Source organism: Onychomys torridus, unplaced genomic scaffold, assembly GCF_903995425.1.
Source record: "Onychomys torridus unplaced genomic scaffold, mOncTor1.1, whole genome shotgun sequence".
Taxonomy (NCBI): domain Eukaryota; kingdom Metazoa; phylum Chordata; class Mammalia; order Rodentia; family Cricetidae; genus Onychomys; species Onychomys torridus.
In genome coordinates this window covers 61,070-79,543 of record NW_023413840.1, presented here as the reverse complement: position 1 = coordinate 79,543, position 18,474 = coordinate 61,070, and the positions used below count along the sequence as shown (strand labels likewise).

General features: G+C 45.6%; 1 pseudogene; it reads left to right on the top strand.

The window, feature by feature from the left end:
* The first annotated feature begins 11,073 nt into the window (after nt 1-11,073).
* LOC118576524 lies at nt 11,074-14,943 on the top strand (annotated as a pseudogene).
* The last annotated feature ends 3,531 nt before the right edge of the window (nt 14,944-18,474 follow it).

Genomic DNA, 18,474 nt, shown 5'->3' with positions numbered 1-18,474 from the left:
GATCTGGGAAAAATAGGAGAACCTGTTATCAATACGTCTTTCAAGAATTTTCTATTTGATGATATCATATTTTTAATAAGAAAACCCTGGCCAGTTGGTGGTGGCACACGCCTTTTATCCCAGCATTCAGGAGGCAGATGCAGGCAGATCTCTGTGAGTTCGAGGCCAGCCCGGTCTATAAAGCAATTTCCAGGAAAGGCACAAAGCTACACAGATAAACCCTGTCTCAAAAAAGCAAAAAAGCAAAAAAGAAAGAAAGAAAGAAAGAGAGAGAGAGAGAAAGAAAGAAAGAAAGAGAGAGAGGGGGAGAGAGAAAGAAAGAAAGAAAAGGAAGAAAGAAGGAGAAAGAAAGAAAGAAAGAAAGAAAGAAAAAGAGAAAAAAAGGAAAGAAAGAAGAAGAAAATAAGTGAGAAATGTACAGATAGGTGAGCAAAAGGAAGCACAGAAGATAGAAGAAGAAAGATAAGAAAGAAGAGAAGAAAGAAAGAAAACTCTGAAGATGGAGAGATTGGTTTCAGCACTAAGGGATAATGCTCTTATGGAGGACCAAGTTCATTTCCAATCACTCAGTTTAAGGACTCACAACTACCTGTAACTCCATCTCCAGGGGAATCTTACATCCTCTTCATGTCTTCGTGGTCATCAATTTCTGTGCAGACCTTTAATTCAGTACACACACCTGTCCATAATTTAAAAGTAAATGAAATCTTAAAAAATAAAACATCTTTGTGGATTCTGGGAACCGCCCTGGCTCTCTGCTCCTCCCTATTCCATGGTGCCTCATTAGTCATCATATCTCTTTCCTTGCTCTCCCTCTGTTCTCTTCCAGCTCACCTCCTGCTCCCCTAATCGAATGAGAATTTGGAAGAGTCACTCAGTGTTCACTAACAACTTGAAAACTTGTGAACTCAGTATGACTTAGCTTTTGTTTTCTTTTATCTTTTTAGATGCGGCCACACTATGTAGATCTGAATTTCTGTGGAAATAATAGTTTACCCAGAGATTTGCCAGGATCGTGTAGTTGTTGTCCAGAAGTCTTCAAGTAGAATGCTGGATCCCAGCTATGGACGTTTGATGGCTGAGGACATGGGAGGTTGATTGAGTTCTGATTCCATGGCGCTGAGGACAGCATCAAAGGCTGCTGGTGTGCTAGGCAGCTTTTCTACCAGGCCTGGCACTGCACACCTTTCTTCCCAGCATGCAGCAGGCACAGTAGGTAGATCTCTAGGTGTTCAAGGCTAGCCTATCTATATGAGTTCCAGAATGGCCAAGGTGTGTACACAGTCCCTATCTCTCAAAAATAAATAAATAAATGAGCAAACAAACCAACAAATCACATTTCAATTTAGTTCCAGACACCAGAATCGGTTTAACCCACAAGTGCTCCATTTCTGGGATGCCCACGACAATTTCTACAACATATGGACTGTAAGACAGGATGGCGTCTGCTCTCCAGATGCCATTATCGAGATCCAACAGGGGTGCACCATCCCATAAGAGGGGGAGTACAGGTTCGCGAGTGTGTCATTACTTTACATTTAAGCCATTCACTTAGGAAGACTGAAAGACTGACAGCTACCTGCTAACCTTAGACTTGAAGCTCTATGATCTCGGACTTCCAATCACATGTCCCTCCCTGTGAGTGTCCTAGCTCTCTGAGGTCAAATTTGTGAAGAACTCCCTGTCCTGTGAAACCTGAAGACGCACACTTCTGACCCGAGACATCAGACCCTAGAGGTCTACCCTGCCCCTCAGGAGCTCTATGATGACATTGGTGAGGTCCTGCCAGACAGACTTGCCGAACATTGTTCTGAGCTCACAGAAACACTCGGGGCTATAAGGCAGGCCAATTTGATCTACCTTGTTGGTAAGAGCTGTCTGGATTGTCGTGGATTCTGTGTCTATAACCTGAAGTTCAAACTATGCTCCTGTTTGCAATCAATAAGGAGAAGTCACTGCTGGGCTCTGAAAAATGAAAGCCAGGATTCAAGTGACCCATTAGAGACACAGAGGATGTGTATTCAAGGGGTTTTGGATGTACTTGGGAAACAAGACTGCTCCACTAGTTTAGATCAGAGGGAGTGAAGCTTTGACATGGGGCTCATTTTCTAATGAAGTTGAACAGTGCAGACCCAACCTCAGACAGGAAGAGAGATTGGGAAGTGGTAGGGATTTCATGCCAGCACAATCAGTGTCTGAGAGACCATAGAACAGGAAGGGGATAAGAAGAGAGGATATTACAAGGAGCAACATGGAACTGGATGAGGCAGGGACCCATGCCTCGTCCTTATGTTTGGCCTCTGCCTTTTGTATCTGTCCATACTTACATAAAATTTTGTAATTTATGTTATATGTTTCTTTCCCTCTCTCAGACAGTCACAGTTCGCTTGAACTCAGAAACTGGTGATTGGGCCCCTACAATCATTTCTCTTTGACCTGTTTCGCTCTTTCCTTTCTCTGGCATAGCCCTTGAGCCTGGGACTATTATTTCCCCACCAATCCCTCTTAGCATCCTCACAGTTTCTCACCAGGTTTCCAAAGAAACCCTTTGGCACCTGCGAGAGCATCTGCTCATCTCTTTAATTTACTGAGTCGGTTTCATTCGACAGCTTCTTCAGTAGTTTGTCCTTAAGCCTTACCGCCTGCTCTCCGCTGATTCTCGTCGTCCCTCTTGTCTCTACACCTTCTGCATCCTAGACTTTCAGACGCTGAACCCATGAACCCAGAAATCTCCTGCTTCTCTTGGACACTCTCTATACCCCTTCAGCTTTTCATCGAACCAGTCTCAAAAAGCTAGAAGACAGATTCTGTTTGAGAATCGGCTCCAGATATCAACAGGACCTGCTGTTCTCTTCTGCCCCCGGACCAGGGTCTTGCGATTTCAGCCACCCTGACAAACTCTTGGAAAAGTTCCAGATTCATCTGAACCCCCACACCTCTTTTTCTCCTCGTTCCCTCTGCGCGCCTGCTACCCTTTACACCCTCTCATACACACACACCACACCTGCTTTTCATGGATTATTGTGCTTTGTGTTTCAACTATATACAACTCTTGTGAATTTTGTATTTGTGAGTCTGTATGTAGGCCCCCTACCTGTTTCGTTTGTTAAGATTTAGCAATAAGGTTCGACGATGGCATTCTCGCTCTCTCTCGTGCTCTCTACTCTCTCTCTTTTTCTCCTCTCTCTCATCCCCAAACTTCCTCTCTGAGTGTGGTTCTTCTACGACACCGCTACTTGAGCCATTTAGAGAACGTACATTATGTACCAACACAGGCTACCTTTTGAAACTCACAGTGTTGAGGGGAATTAAGATGACACACCTGACCTTTCTTGTCGCTCGGGATTAAGACGATACTTGCCCACCTGCCTTGGCTGTCTTCGGGAGTGTTCATACTTTCAATGGTCAGTTTTATTATTCCATTGGAGTTCTGGGCTCACACTATGGTCTTTTCTGTTGATTGTAGCAAAACACTCAATGCTCACTGAGCCACTGAGAATTGTTCAACAACGGACTTCTGGTCTAGGCCCAAGAGTACTTGAAACCTGTTCCGCACCCGCCCACACTCTGCATGCTGTTGGCCACCATGTCAGGTTAATTACTCCAGGTCCGCAGCTGCATGAAGTGGGTCATACGTACTCCTATGTAATTTTACTAATATCCCATAAACATCATTGTGACTAATAGATGGACACATTTAGATGAGTATCAGCATTCCTAGTTTGGGCGCATCGTTAAGATCCACGTAAGAGCATGAGCTATGGGTGGGGATGGGTAGAAAACTGAAATATTCCGTTGCTCCATAACGGGACTAGTGAGGCGCCAGTGACTGTTTAGGGAACCTGAGACTCATAAGTGGGTTGCCTTAAGGCAGGGGAGTCTATCATAGACGCACGGCGCTCACTGAAGCATCCTAGCAGTGACTAGAGGCCTCACAATTTACCTGCTGGAGTTGCACCATCCACTGTCCTGCCTCGCATCTGGGTCCACCTTAAAAATGTAGCCAGAGGATTTTCCATGTCTGGACCGCAGACGGACCTAGTCCATCCCAATCCTCGCATAGAATTATCCCAGGTGCGCCCTCAGACATGACCGGCCAGGTCGCACTCGGACCCCAACACAAGCATTCTGTATGAATAGTATTCTGTCTCGATTAAAGTAGCACTGGTTAACTTTAATGTGTAATGGGGTGAGGGATTAAGCAGGAAAGGAGGTTGGAGCAGAAAAGAAGATCCGAGAATCAAGCCAGGCATCTCATGCATCTAAAGAAGAGGCTACCAATTCCAGTTCCCCATAGGAATCACGAGCGACCTGTCTTTTCAGTGTGCAGATGTGGGCCACGATCCTACATTCTCACCCACATACAGTGAGACCAACTTGGAAAATACAAATCTCTGTTCTTGAAAAAGATAAATTGGAGCTCAATGGTGGTGAGCACTTTAGTCGTAGCACTTAGGAGGCAGAGCCAGGTAGATCTCTGTGAGCCAACCTGGTGTACAGAGTGAGATCCAGGACAGGCACCAAAACTACACAGAGAAACACGGTCTTGGAAAAAAACCAAATCAACAACAACAACAACAACAACAAAGATAAATTGGGGGTTGCTTGTGGTGGCCAATGCCTATAACACAAGCATTTGGAAGCTAAACACAGCTGGAGTTCCAGGTCAGCTTCAGCTGCATAAGAACTTGGAAGACAGCCTGAATACATGAGATCTTACCTCATAAAGCATAGAAAACAAAAATGTAGGACTGCTGGTAGCTCCCTGGTTAGACTCCTCCTAGAATTCAAGAAATCCCTGGGTCTGATTTGCAGCAGAAAGCACTGTATGACCTGGGTGTGCTGCTCAAATCCCAACACTCAGGCCCCTAAGCAGGAGAATCAGAAGTTCAAGGTCCTCCTTGACTGCACAGTGAGTTTGAGATCAGCCTAGGAAACCCCAGACACATGCTCAAATCAGGAAAAGGGGAGCTCTGGAGAGAAGGCTGAGTAAGAAAGAGCACTGGCTGCTCTTGCAGAGTACCCGGATTCAGCACCATCCCCTCATGGTGGCTCACAAACATCTGTAATTCCCCTCAGTTTCCAGAGCTCTCTGACACTGGGTTCTGGGCGCTTCTGGCACTGCATACATGTGATGCTCAGTCATACATGGAGGCAAACACACACACAATACGATGAAACTAAATATTTTAAAAAGAAAAAATTAAGGATTTTTATAATACAGATTTAACACAACCATGATGCTTTATAAAAAGAAGTGCTGGCTTTCTCTGGAAAGCAGTGTCCATCCAAACCTCCCATATTCCCCTTCTTGCTCGATTTCAAATTCATGGCCTCTCTTATCATTAATTGCTGTTACATGCATGTATGTAAATGTGCACACACATTTATTCTGAAGTATAACCTGCTCCTTCAGCATACTTCTCATATGTATGTTTTCAGGGCTGACCATTTTCTAGTGAATAACCAATGGGTGTGTCCTTGCCTTTAGAAAGACTAATTCTCCACTCTCAATATTACTTTGTGCTATGTGTAGGTTTGAGGCCTTCCCGTTGTTCCTATGGCTACTTTGGTATGTCTATTGCTCTTGGTCATCTCCTCTTTGGGCAGTCATGTTTGGGAGACTGTTATGGTGTAACTTCCAACAATTATAGGAGACACAGCCTCATAGTTACCTTCTGATCCTTTGATTCTCACAATCTTTGCAACCGTTTTCTGCAATTCTTCCTGAGCCTTAGGTGCTGAAGTGAGTTTAGGATATATCCATAGTTTCTCAACTAAGCACTGCTGCCTTTTAAATCATTAGAAACACATTTTAAAAGGCTGTCTAGTTCCCACAGCATGTCCTTATACCTCTTATTGGGGTCTGTCAGTGCTGATGGAACAGAATTATGTTCAATGTCAAATAATGTATCAAGAGCCCTTGTAATGAGATTTAAAGTGTCCCTATGCTGGAAGTCTCCACATTTCTGTGGGAGCCCATTTTCAGTTCCTAGTGGCTTTACCCAGCAGGTCTGCATGGAGATGATGATTAGACCAGGGGGTTGAGTGAAGGTGTCAGAGATGGTCTGTATTGAGTCCTGCTGTTACTGTTGTTCATTGGTGAGCTAAATTTAATTTTGTGGTTTAGGTTAGACTCAATCTGAAGACAGTCTTCCTCAGCTCCCTTAAATCAGTGACAAGTTTGTTCCACTCTCTGCTATATATATCGGGGGAGGGGGTGATTCCAGACAGGGTTTCTCCATGTAGTTTTGGTGCCTGTCCTGCATCTTCCTCTGTAGGCCAGGCTGAGAACTCACAGAGATCTGCTTGGTTCTGCCTCCCGAGTGCTGGGATTAAAGGTGTGAGCCACCACTGCCCTTCTACTATATATTTTTACGTTTATTTATAATTTATTTGTTTGTTTATTATGTATTTGTTTCTATATTTTGGGGAATTGTGGGGCACACACGTTGAGGTGGAAGAACAACCAGGGGAGTCTCTTTCTTTCTTTCTTTCTTTCTTTCTTTCTTTCTTTCTTTCTTTCTTTCTTTCTTTCTGTCTTTTTTTTTCCCCCCGAGACAGGGTTTCTCTGTGTAGCTTTGTGCCTTTCTTGGCACTGTCTTTCAAGACCAGGATGGCCTCGAACTCACAGATCCACCACCACCGCCTGGCCAATCTTTCTCTCTTTCAATCATGGGGCTTCCTGTAACTGAACTTAGGTAGTTAGGCTAAAGCCAAGCACCACTGCCAAATGTGCACTTCTGCTAGCTGCCCAGCTCCCTTGTTAAATGAAAAAAAAAAATTTTTTTTTTGTTTTTTTCTTTTCTTAATTTTGAGAGAGTCTCACTGTGAAGCACTGGATTGTCTGGAATTCCCTATGTTGATCTGGCTGACCTCAAGACACAGGAATCCCTCTTCGCCTGCCTCCAGAATGCTCGGATTAAAGGTGTGGCCCACAACACCCTACTCCCCACCCAGTCACCATTTCCTCTTCTCCAAGCAGGTTGCAGGCCCATCCTTTATCTAACACCCTTACCTCCTGGGCTTCTACCTCAAAGCCTTTCTTGTTCCTTTGGGTTTGTTTTTACTTAAGTTTAGAAAAAATCATTTCCATTAGCCCAGGCTATCTTAAAGCTTGCTGTGTAGCTGAAGATGACTTTGTTCCTTCTCCAGCCTCGCACCCCAGTCTTCTCAGAGCTGCCACAGTGGATGACTGAAAGAGAAACCAGTTCTGCCTTGAACTCCAGAACCCACTCACAGTGATGACAATAAGAATTTCAGCTTCTGCCAGGCTGTGGTGGCACATACCTGTAATCCCAGCACTCGGGAGGCAGAGGCAGGTGGATCTCTGTGAGTTCGAGGCCTGCCTGGGCTACAAAGCGAGTTCCAGAACAGCCTCCAAAGCTACAAGAAACCCTGTCTTGAAAAAACAAACAAACAAACAAACAAACAAAAAAAACAACAGAAACATTCATCTTCTTTTCTTACTCTTTGACTACTATTAGGCACAGATAAACCATGGCATGACTCATACACAGAACAATGTGGGCAATACATAAACAAAATTCAGCCAGCTGAAGGAAGGGTGAGGCAGGAGGATTGTTGAGAGTCCAAAACAAGATTATCTACAATCTGAGAGTCCATCTTGCGCGAGGCTCTCAGTCTCTCTCTGTCTCTCTCTCCCCACGTGTGTTTCACACAGGCCTGTCACCTCTATCCTCTTTAATAAAACTCTCCCGTGGTTCTGTCGTGTTCGGGACGTGTTCCTAGCAATACATATATACTAACATTGGTGCCGTGCGAAAACGGGCGCTTCCGGGCGCTCTGCACCTGGAAACCCGGGAACCGGGACGGAAACTGTGCTATACACATCGGGAACTCAGCTCCGTTCGCGACAGACCACTCTCCATTAGCCTGGTCGCACAAATCCGCATGCAACACCGCTACTGATTGGTGAGTTTTCCCCTTTTCTTTACTGGCTACCGCTGGCCCCCATTGCGGGCCTGGATTTCCAGCCACCTCCCACGTCTGCAGCTTGAGATATTTCTGAAAGGGACCACCACCGTCAGGTGCGTCCTGGGGGCTGTGTGAAGCCGGCACGTTCTTCGCACCCGACGGGGTGGCTGGGCGTTAAGGGCTCCCGGGGAGACCTTGCCTCACACAGCAGGGGGGCCCCCCCGCTTATCGGCTGACGAGTTGATAAGGCGGCTTGTGCCCGAGATCTGTCCAGACCTCCGGGAGGTCTTGGCTCCAGATCATGTTTATTTTTCGTTTTTGTCTCTCCGCTGCAGACATGGGAAATAAGTTTTCCAACTCGATCAGCCCTACTTACAGATTCCTAAGCTTATCCGTCTCTGTACTGAGAGATGGCCCAAGTATGCTTTAAAAAAAATAACAAAAAATCCCAATCTTTTACGGGAGTTATCTAATTCTGACCAGCGAACAGGCAAATGGAAAGAGTTGCTCTTTATCTTAGCTTTCTCTCTCTCTAAAAGCTCTTAAAAGGTAACCATGGCTTGTGATTCTTCCGCCAACCAGCACGCATCTCCTGCTGGCCGCCTTGGGTGGTGGCTAGCCACGAGAAGCGCGGCTTTCCGTTATTGATACCGCCACGATTTTTCACAGTGAGTCTGCTGTTCTAATGGCTGAAATCTGAGCTATATGTTTGCGACAGACAATCCCGGGGGTTGTCCAGGCTGTGCTGGCATTGGCAGGCACATTTTTGCTCGGAGCAAAAATGGCGTCAGGGGTCTACTGGGTGGATCCAAGGCAGCACAGTCGCAGCTCCTCCCATCCCTTGACGAAAGTGGGGGACTTTAGCTGAGCTTAGATCTTACTTCATTCTCAGGACGCCTGAGTTGGAGTCTGATCCCGGTTTGTTATTTTAATTTTTTATTTTCCACTCAGTTACAGCCATGGGACAGAGGGCGGATACCACCCACTTACTTGGGCGGATGGGGCGGTACCGGTAAATATGGCCGCTTAACAGCTTTGCGGTACCGGTAAACCTGACCACATAACAGTGTGGCAGGTACTTCAGCCAGTAAACGTGAAAATAAGAGTTGCTTCATCTCCAAACTTTCTGCTAAAGCTCTAAATCCTTTCTTCCCTTTCCCACTAAGGCGTCTGCCACGTGTAACCTCTGTCTGACTTTCGCACCATTGGTGGGCGGGCTCAAATGCGCAGGCTTGGGCGGTTCCTAAGAATTGCCCTAACTCCACCCACTCATTCTCAAACTGCCTTGAGAATCACAGACGGGTCTAAAAATAGCTGAGATCTAAACAATTAAGTTTACAATAATCGGGATGGCTCCTAAGCCAAAAGAAATCAGCTTATAGCCTCAAGCAAGTCTTCCAAAGGATTGGTTTACAGTCTGCCTACTGGCAGATCCTTCCAAAAGCTGTCCTTAAGCCACCAATCGTCAGGAAAAATTCAGGACATAGAGTAAAATCCATCTCTTGTTCCCGGCTAAAAGTTAAGTATCTGGAGAACAAGGCTCCTGACCCCACGGACAAAAGAGTCATCTGTGGCATTTAAGGTGTGTCAGGAATAAAAGCCCGAAAACGAAATTGCCAAATGCTGGCACTCGCTGACTCCTGAAAGCTGTTGGGTCCCTGTTTTAAATGAAAAAGGCCATGGGCTAGCAAATGCCCTGCCCATCAACAGCCTTGTGCTTGTGCTGCCTAGAAAGACAACCAGTCAGCTGACTGCCCCCAGGCGCCAAGACGAATGGGTACAGCAAGCTAAGACCTCCAACAAACCTAGGCTTGGCTACAGACACAGCAGGGAACCCAGAACTCAGCAGGGAAGCGATCAGTTTCATTCCTTCTGGACACCAGAGCCATTGACTCAGTCCTGGGAGTTTAGGATGTTACTCCTTTCTATTGTCGGGAACAGAGGACAGCCTTACTTCCCTCACCAGATTTAATTGTACTTTCAGAGTTACTTAATGAGAAAGATTTCCAACTAAGATAAGAGCTCATTGTCTCATTTCAAAGTTACCGTCTGTGTTTCTCATATGCATACAGACAGGGCCACGATCTTTGCCTTGTATCTAATTAAAAAAAAATAAGTTCTCTTCCACTTTCAAGCTCCAGAGGACACCAGGATCCACTGCCTTGTCACCAATTCCAGAGGAATTTCCCAACTAGGGCCACATAGAGCCGGAGGCAAAAGGGACCGTAAAAATATCCAGGCGGTAAGGATATAACAGTTTGTCACTGTTCAATACTCAGTAACTGATCACCTGTGTTTCCCAAACGCTAAACTAGCAAAACAAACAGGTGCCTTAAATAAACCACCTCAAATGAGGCTTGTCTCAGGTAAAAAATTAAGCAGAGTACTTAAACATCATAGCCACCTTTAACATGTCTCCATCCGGACAGGCCAGATCTACCTCAGATAAATGTCAACTCCAAAAACAAAATAATAATGAATCTTTTGTCTAAGCTTTTATGTCACCAGTGTTTTGTCAGATAGAAGGTTCCCAGCCACACCATGGAGGACGGACAGCTACAGGATCTCATCCTAGGATCAGCCACACCTTGGAGGATGGACACAGCTACAGGATTTCATCCCAGAACTTCAGGAGACGGCTTCCCCATCTCCCCCCAAAACCAATCAATGTCCACCATTCAGCCTGAAGCAGTCTTTGAGAGAAACGGCGTCCCATACCCATCTATCCACATTGTTTTTCTTTTTAAAAAACATGAGAGTCGGGAATGATAGACAATTACACGGTTGGGCTTGCCCGGCAGACCGCCTAACTATTTCCGGTGTAGAATAGCCATCTCCGGGTCAGACATCTCGCGGGACCGGGACTCTGTGGCCTTACGTGGTTGCGTAAAGCGCGTGCGCAGCCATGTAATCTACACGCATGCGTGGAGTACCCACAGGAGTCCCTGTACGCATGCGCGGCCCAACCTTTAAAAAGCCGGCGCCATCTTGCGCGAGGCTCTCAGTCTCTCTCTGTCTCTCTCTCTCCCCACGTGTGTTTCACCCAGGCCTGTCACCTCTATTCTCTTTAATAAAACTCTCCCGTGGTCTTGTCGTGTTCGGGACGTGTTCCTAGCGCCGCATATATACTAACAGGCAGTACAAATCTTAGTGAGCAATGAGACCTTGGCCATCTCTACTCTGCAGGACCAGCTAATGGAGTTATTTCCCATATTGCTGAAGGAGGCCAACACTCAGAGAAAACCAGAAATGATTAAGGCCCTGGTGACAGACTGGCCCTACCCTTGCCTTTCTGTTGGGTTGCTGATGAAGAACCCCAGCTTGGAGAACTACCAGGCTATGTTGGATGGAGTAGGCACATGGCTGCAAAGAGAGTCTCCCCCTGGGTAAGCAATGGAAGGAACATCTGGGATCAGGGAGTATGGGGTCAAAGGTGGATCAGAGACTTTGGCTGGTATACTGGAGGACTAGAGGGGCCTTGACAGCTCTAAAAATCCTTGTAGCAAGGATCAAATAAGTATGAGGTAGCTCTTGGTGCAGATGTAGGCAAAGGAGAATGACCCTGTACCTCTGTCTCCACCAGGTAATAAAAATAGGTTTAGTCCAGGGCAGCGGTGGCACACTCCTTTAATCCCAGCACTCGGGAGGCAGAGGCAGGTGGATCTCTGTGAGTTCAAGGCCAGCCTGGTCTACACAGCGAGACCCAGGATAGGCACCAAAACTACACAGAGAAACCCTGTCTCAAAAAACCAAAAAAAGAAAAACAAAACAAAACAATAGTAGATGATAGAAGTCCAGAGCAACTGAATGCAGGGAAACAGGACAGGTCTCCAATATGCCTCTCAGGCAAAAAGTCATGCTTGACAAGCTTGTGGTTCTTATTGGAGACCCAGCACTGAAAAACAGGAATATGAAGAAGACAGAGATAAGCAGGGGAAAACTCCATCAAAGATGGAGAAAAAGTTTTGGGTCTCAACTTACCTTCTGACACTTCTCTTTTATCCAAGAGGGCAGAATCTTCAAGTGGTTGACTTGAGAAATGTGTTCCATGGTTTCTGGGATGTGTGGACTGGAGGAGATGGTGGAAACCGCTCAACAGAAACTTTGCCTAAGGAGCTAGTAGTAATGGAGGGCCTTCCTTAAAGCACACTGAGGAGGCAGCGTTTGACGGTTTTCACTGATCTTTACCTACCTGTGGATAAATACCAAAAACATTTATTGAAATGGGCAGAGAATATAAGTGGTTCTCTGAAATTGTGCTGTGTGAGTCTGATGATTGGTACAGAAGAAGGCGGCCCTGTCAAGAAGGTCTTCCAAATTTTACAGCTGCAGTTCATCAAGGAGTTGGAACTGAATACAGTGGGTGATCTCTCCATACTGGCCAGTTTTGTACCTTTCATCAAGAAGATGAGAAATCTTCACAAAATCCTGCTAGTCTGTGTCTTCCCAGACCACACCCACGCTCCTGCAACTGACAGGGACGAGATGTATGTCCTCAAGATCATTTCTCTGTTCTCCAAACTCAACCATCTCAAGCATGTCACCATAGATGATGTCTATTTCCTCAATGACCACATGAAACAGTTGCTTAGGTAAGAAAGGATGGAGAGCAGTTCCTGCTACCAGAGCAAACCTTCCTTTTATACATTAGAGAGTAGTGGGCACCTGGTATCTGCAGACCTCTTTGCATTTCACAATGAACACGTAAGGATGAGCTTATTCCATGTTAACTGATTCAAGGGCCCATATAGTGATATTTTATTTGTATTGAAATGTGATTTTATTTGTATGTCAATAGAGTTGCCTTGAGGTCAGAGCAAGCCAGAGCAGAAGCCAAGCAGTAGTGGGGCACACCTTTAATCCCAGCACTTGGGGAGGCAGAGCTAGGCGGATCTCTGTGTGTTCAAGGATACAGCCAGCATGGCAGACACACGCCTTTAATCTCAATACCAACCATAGACGACCTGGAGGTCTGTACAAACAGGCAGTGACAAGGAGGTCATGTGGCTGGGTTTACAACCAATGAGAAAACAGAACAGAAAGTCTTTAAATAGACAGGACGCACAGAAGTAGGTCTCTTGCGGAGAGGAGGAACCGCAGAAGCAGTGAAGGGTAAGGTTTTCCGCTTTGGCTCTGACCTCATGGTTTTTAACTCTGCAACTGGCTCTGTGTTTCTTATTTAACAAGCAGGATACATCTACAGGCCCACACGACCACTCATAAAGCTGAGCAATGAAGTGGGTTAGTTTGTATGGACAGAGCTGCCAGATAGAAGGCCAGCATTGTGGGTTAGACCTAGGGAGGGTGGGTTGCAGTTTCTGCCATAGCAATCCTGTCTGATCTAATGTGGAGGAACAGGAAAAGAAGAGGGCACTGCATAGAGAGGACTCAGACCTGCCCAGTTTCCCAGGTGAGCTCTCTGTTTTGATGGGGAGAATACATCCCAGGCTAGTTCCCAAACAGTGTAAGGCTCTATGGAGAGCAGGGGTGCGCTAAGTGGACGGGACATGGAAAAGCTGGGGAAGAGCCAGAGTCAGGGCTGAAGAGTGAACAGGTGCAGGCACTGTGACAGGGAGTCAATGATTCCTCAGGAGGGAACCTGACATGGCCATAGGGTCCTGTGTCTCTCCTTCCTGTGGACCCTCTAGCCTAATAGTCTCCATAGCAACTCTGGGTCTCTGCCTGCCACTGAAGAATAGGAAAGGTGGAATGAGCCAGTATGCACCATGAAGATGACTTCCTAGAGTGAGAGTGGTGTGATTTGAGTAAGAAGACTAATGGGTTGTACTGTATGCTCATGGCCATCCCTTGGTCACACTGACCCTGGCTATGTGGTCCCCTCTACCTCTAGGACACCCCATCACTGTGTTTCAAAATAACCCCTTGGTCTCTCCCTAGGTGCCTGAAGACCCCATTGGAGTCCCTGTCCATCTCTTTCTGCAATTTCTCACAGTCGGACTTGGAGTCCTTTGCCCAGTGGGGTCACTGTCAGCTTAAACATCTGTACCTGAGAGGTGTCAATTTAAGTGATTTGAATTTCATGCCTCTCACAGTTTTCTTACAGAGTGTTGCAGACACTCTGCTGACCCTGGAATTGGAAGATTGTAGGATGAAGTACCCTGACTTCAGGCTCCTTCTCCCTGCCCTGAGCCAATGCTCCCTGCTGACCAGCATCAATCTCTACGACAATGAAATCTCCACCAATGCCCTGAAAGACCTCCTGTACCACACTGCCAACCTAAGCCAGCTGACCAAGGAGCTGTACCCTGCTCCTAAAGAAGTCTATGATCACTCTGGTTATATCAAGGTAGTGGAATTTTCCCAATGTTGTGCTGAGCTGAAGAGCACACTTGTCAATGTACGTCAGCTCAGGTCAATCTGCTTTGGTAACAATCCCTGTTTAGACTGTGGTGAGCATTATTTCTATAAACTGGAGACAACACTCTGTGATTGCTCACGGTAAATTCCTTCTGGATACTAAGAAATGAAGGCACAGGGACAGGCCTCTCATCCAGAGGACCCTAGAACTAATGGTTTTGGAAACTGTACAGTGTGGTGGAAATGAAATTACATGCAATGGGGACAGAACATAGGGGCTGACATTGATGAGCACAGTGAGGTTATGTGTCTTGTGGAGTCAGAAAGAGTGTTCTACATTTCAAACTGTAGCTCCTGTCACGACTGTCTCTCCTTTCTTTCTCTCTTTCCTTCTCTCTCTTTCTTTCTTTCTTTCTTTCTTTCTTTCTTTCTTTCTTTCTTTCTTTCTTTCTTTCTTTCTTTGTTCTTGAGACAGTGATGCTCAGTGAAACAGTCCTGGCTTTCCTGAAATTCACTCTGTAGACCAGTCTGGCCTCAAACTCACAGAGATCTGCCTGCCTCTGCCTCCCTAGTACCAGGATTAAAGGCGTGCACCACCACCACCTGGCTCTCTTTCCATCTTTTCAATGTAGCCCAGGCTGTCCTTAATCTCCTCATTTCATCCTCTTCCCTCCTCTTACAGATTAATGGGGTTTCTTTTGTTTGTTTGTTTGTTTTGTTTTGTTTTGTTTTTTTAAGACAGGGATTCTCTGTAGCTTTGGAGCCTGTCCTGGAACTTGCTTTGTAGACTAGGCTGGCTTCAAACTCACAGAGATCCACCTGCCTCTGCCTCCCCAGTGCTGGGATTACAGGCGTGTGCCACCACAGCCCGGCTATTAATGGGGTTTCTAACAGAAGGCACCAAACCCAGCTTTTGGCTACCTGACTGGGGACTATCCTTCAGTGCTCCTCATTCTGGCTGGCCACCTGCATATTGATACCTCCAGGAGACAGACAAATGTCCTGTTATTATATAGCACTTGGAGTCCCTGGCGAGTGGAGCCAAGGTGACCCATGGTGGGTGGGAGACAGAGATGCCAGGCAGACAGTACTCAGTGAAGAGTTTTATTTGGTGTGGGAAGAGATGGGAGAGGGAAAGAGAGAAAGATAGAGAGGGAGGGAGCTCAAGCTGGAGAGGTGCCTACCTCTGAATGGAGAGAGAGGGGAGAAAATGGAGTTTTCTCTTAAAAGTAGGCTTTAAGTCAGAACCCAGTGGAGGCCAGAATGCCAACACAGGTCCCTGTCCTGTCCTAAAGTGATGCCAGTCCCTAGGATCTGCATGGTAAATGTCAGTGGCGAATTGTCTTTATTTTGTTAATGAGTCTCTGAGCCTAATTGTGTTTCCTTGTGTCTGTTAATCAGGTAGCAATAAAGAAGTTTGTGTCACAACTTTTGTTTTTCTTCATTGGTAGGTTAATTAAAATGTGGGTAGTCAAGATTGCTCAATGGGTAAAGGGTACCTGGGGCCAACCTTGACAATCTGAGTTTGATCCAGGACACCCTGGATGATTCCCAACATTGACCTTTGATCTTCACAAGAAGGTAATGGCAAATATGTTCTGTCATGGATAAGCACACAAAATGAACATACTTACTGATCCCATGATGAAATATTGTGAAAGGATGCTGAATTCAATCAAATGTAACTATGAAGGTCCTTTACCAATTATATATATTTCTATTCTTTTTAGATCCTAATATAATTACATATTTCTTTCTTAAAAACCTTGCCATGTATCCCTTATTCCTGTTAAAAGCATGATCTGTTTTTTCATTAATTGGTATTACATGCATATATTTATATGTCCATATATGCATATTCCTTAATATATCCCGCCATGTCTGTATAGTGTCACTTGTAGGTTCCTAGTACATTCTGAACAAAAGTAGAAATGTCAACAGAAGAAGGCTAGATAGACAGCTGAGGAGTCAAAAGCATTTGTTCCTTTCTGGGACCTAGAGTAGGGTCCCAGTAAACATGTGGTGTCTCACAACCCTCTGTAACTCCAGTTCCAAGGGACCAGAAACCTGTTAGGATTGACCTTTACAGGCACTGCATGAGCTTGGTGTGAACACATACAAAATAAAACTAATATTTAAAATATGTAGGTAGAAGAAGAAGCCTAGAATGTTGGGTTCTGAGTTTAGTTTCCAGGAGCCAAGTTAGATGAGTTCACAAATATTGTATTGTATCTCCACCTCCAGGGTATCCATATATTCTGGCCTCCTTGGGCACCTGTACTCAGGTGCTATACCCAGCCATAGACAAACCCATCCCAGTATTTAAATGTTAATTGAAAAATTAAATCTAAGGAAGCCTGAATGTACTAGACTGCCAGCATAACGGAGTCTCAGACAGGATCCCCTTACAGTTGATACTTCCTAGAAAGTGCTACACGTTATTTACAACACAAAAGCACTCAGAGACCAAACATCACAGATAGGCATGCACTCTGCTATTGACATATTTTCACTCTGCCCAAGCAGTTTTATATTCTATCTATGAAAGTCTGCTCCCCCAGCCCTGCAGGTTCTCAGGAAGTCCAGTGTGTCAGGGTACACCAAGTAGCACAGTTCAGCTTAAGAAAGAATGCACTCCAAGAAGAAATTTTAAGGCCTATGTGGCAGCAGAAAAGTCAAGCTTCTCTGATGGACTGAACCCAGAACAGCCATACAAAGGCATAATGATTGATTGTTACACAAAGTATTTCCTTATACCAAGGACTCTAATCTAATTTGCATGTCTTACTAATGAAGAGCATCACATACCCTCATGACTCTAGTCCTTTATTATGTGTCATTTGCAATACATAATAAAATAAGAGCTTCAGGTGTGCCTGATGTGCCTTTAGACCAAAGTCATGGGATGGCTGCAATGCCCCTATAGCAAGAAGATCACTGTTTAACTCAAGGATTCTTCAAGGTCAGTGTGCTTCTAGAAAACAGCTGTTCATTTTACCCCAATACAGTGACTCTGCTAAATTCCTAAAACAACAGTGGATCTCATGTGCAGCAAGTAGAACCTTAGGACTTTGGGGGTGGTGCTGGTGGTGGTAATTCACCAGTAGAGAGACAATGACTCTAACCAGGGTCTACACGCCAAACTCTAACTTGGCCCCATCTTCATGTGCTACCGAGGTTCTTCAGGATAATAGAGTAACTCAAGTAGGAACATGGCCATGAGGACATGCCCTTTAGAGGGAATCATGTCCTCCTCCACCCTGCTTCATGTCTTCCAGGTCCAGCTTGGGCTGAAGGCCCTGGATCTGAGACACTGAGCCTCTTCCTCAGCTGTTTGTAGCTTCTGAATCGTGCTCTCCATTCTAAAAGATAAAGTAAGTTATTACTATCTGTGAAACATGGTTTTGTGTAGTCTAGTCAGGTCTTTCTCCTTCCAAATTGTGATACTGTGGCCACGTATCAGCAGCCTGCAGTCAATACTTATGGGGTAGGAGCTTCTGCCTTCATCCCATCTCTAATTCCTTCCATCTCTGGATGAAACATTTGATGCCATCAGTCCCAGCCTATCTAGGACATCTGGAGGAGGATCTGGGTAGGGATTCAGGAGTCTGGTCAGGACTGAAAGCCACTTTTAGGAAAGGGTGTGTGGAGTCCAAAGATTCTTAGACATTTTGACACAAACTAGTCATGGTGGCAAATACCTGCAATTCCTGCCTTTGGGAGGGCAAGACAGGAGGATCCTAAAGTTCAAGGTCACCTTCAGCTACATTGTGTATTGACTGCTAGCCAGGGACACTTGAAAAGCCTCTCTCTCTCTCTCTCTCTCTCTCTCTCTCTCTCTCTCTCTCTCTCTCTCTTTTTTTTCGTTTTTTGAGACAGGGTTTCTCTGTGTAGCTTTGCTCCTTTCCTGGATCTTGCTTGGTAGACCAGGCTGGCCTCGAACCCACAAAGATCCGCCTGCCTCTGCCTCCCAAGTGCTGGGTTGAATAGCCTCTCTTATAACTAAAGTATACACACAAAATCAAGCAGGCAACGAAACAAAAATAAATTTCAGAGAAGGTGATGGAGAATCTCAGAATCCTAGAGGCTAGGGCCACTGCTTAAACTCCTGGAGATCTGCCAACCCATGCAGACACCACCCAGTCTACTCACAGGCAATCCACAGGGATGACATACAGCTTAAGGAAACACACGCATATCCATCCCTGCTTTTCTCAG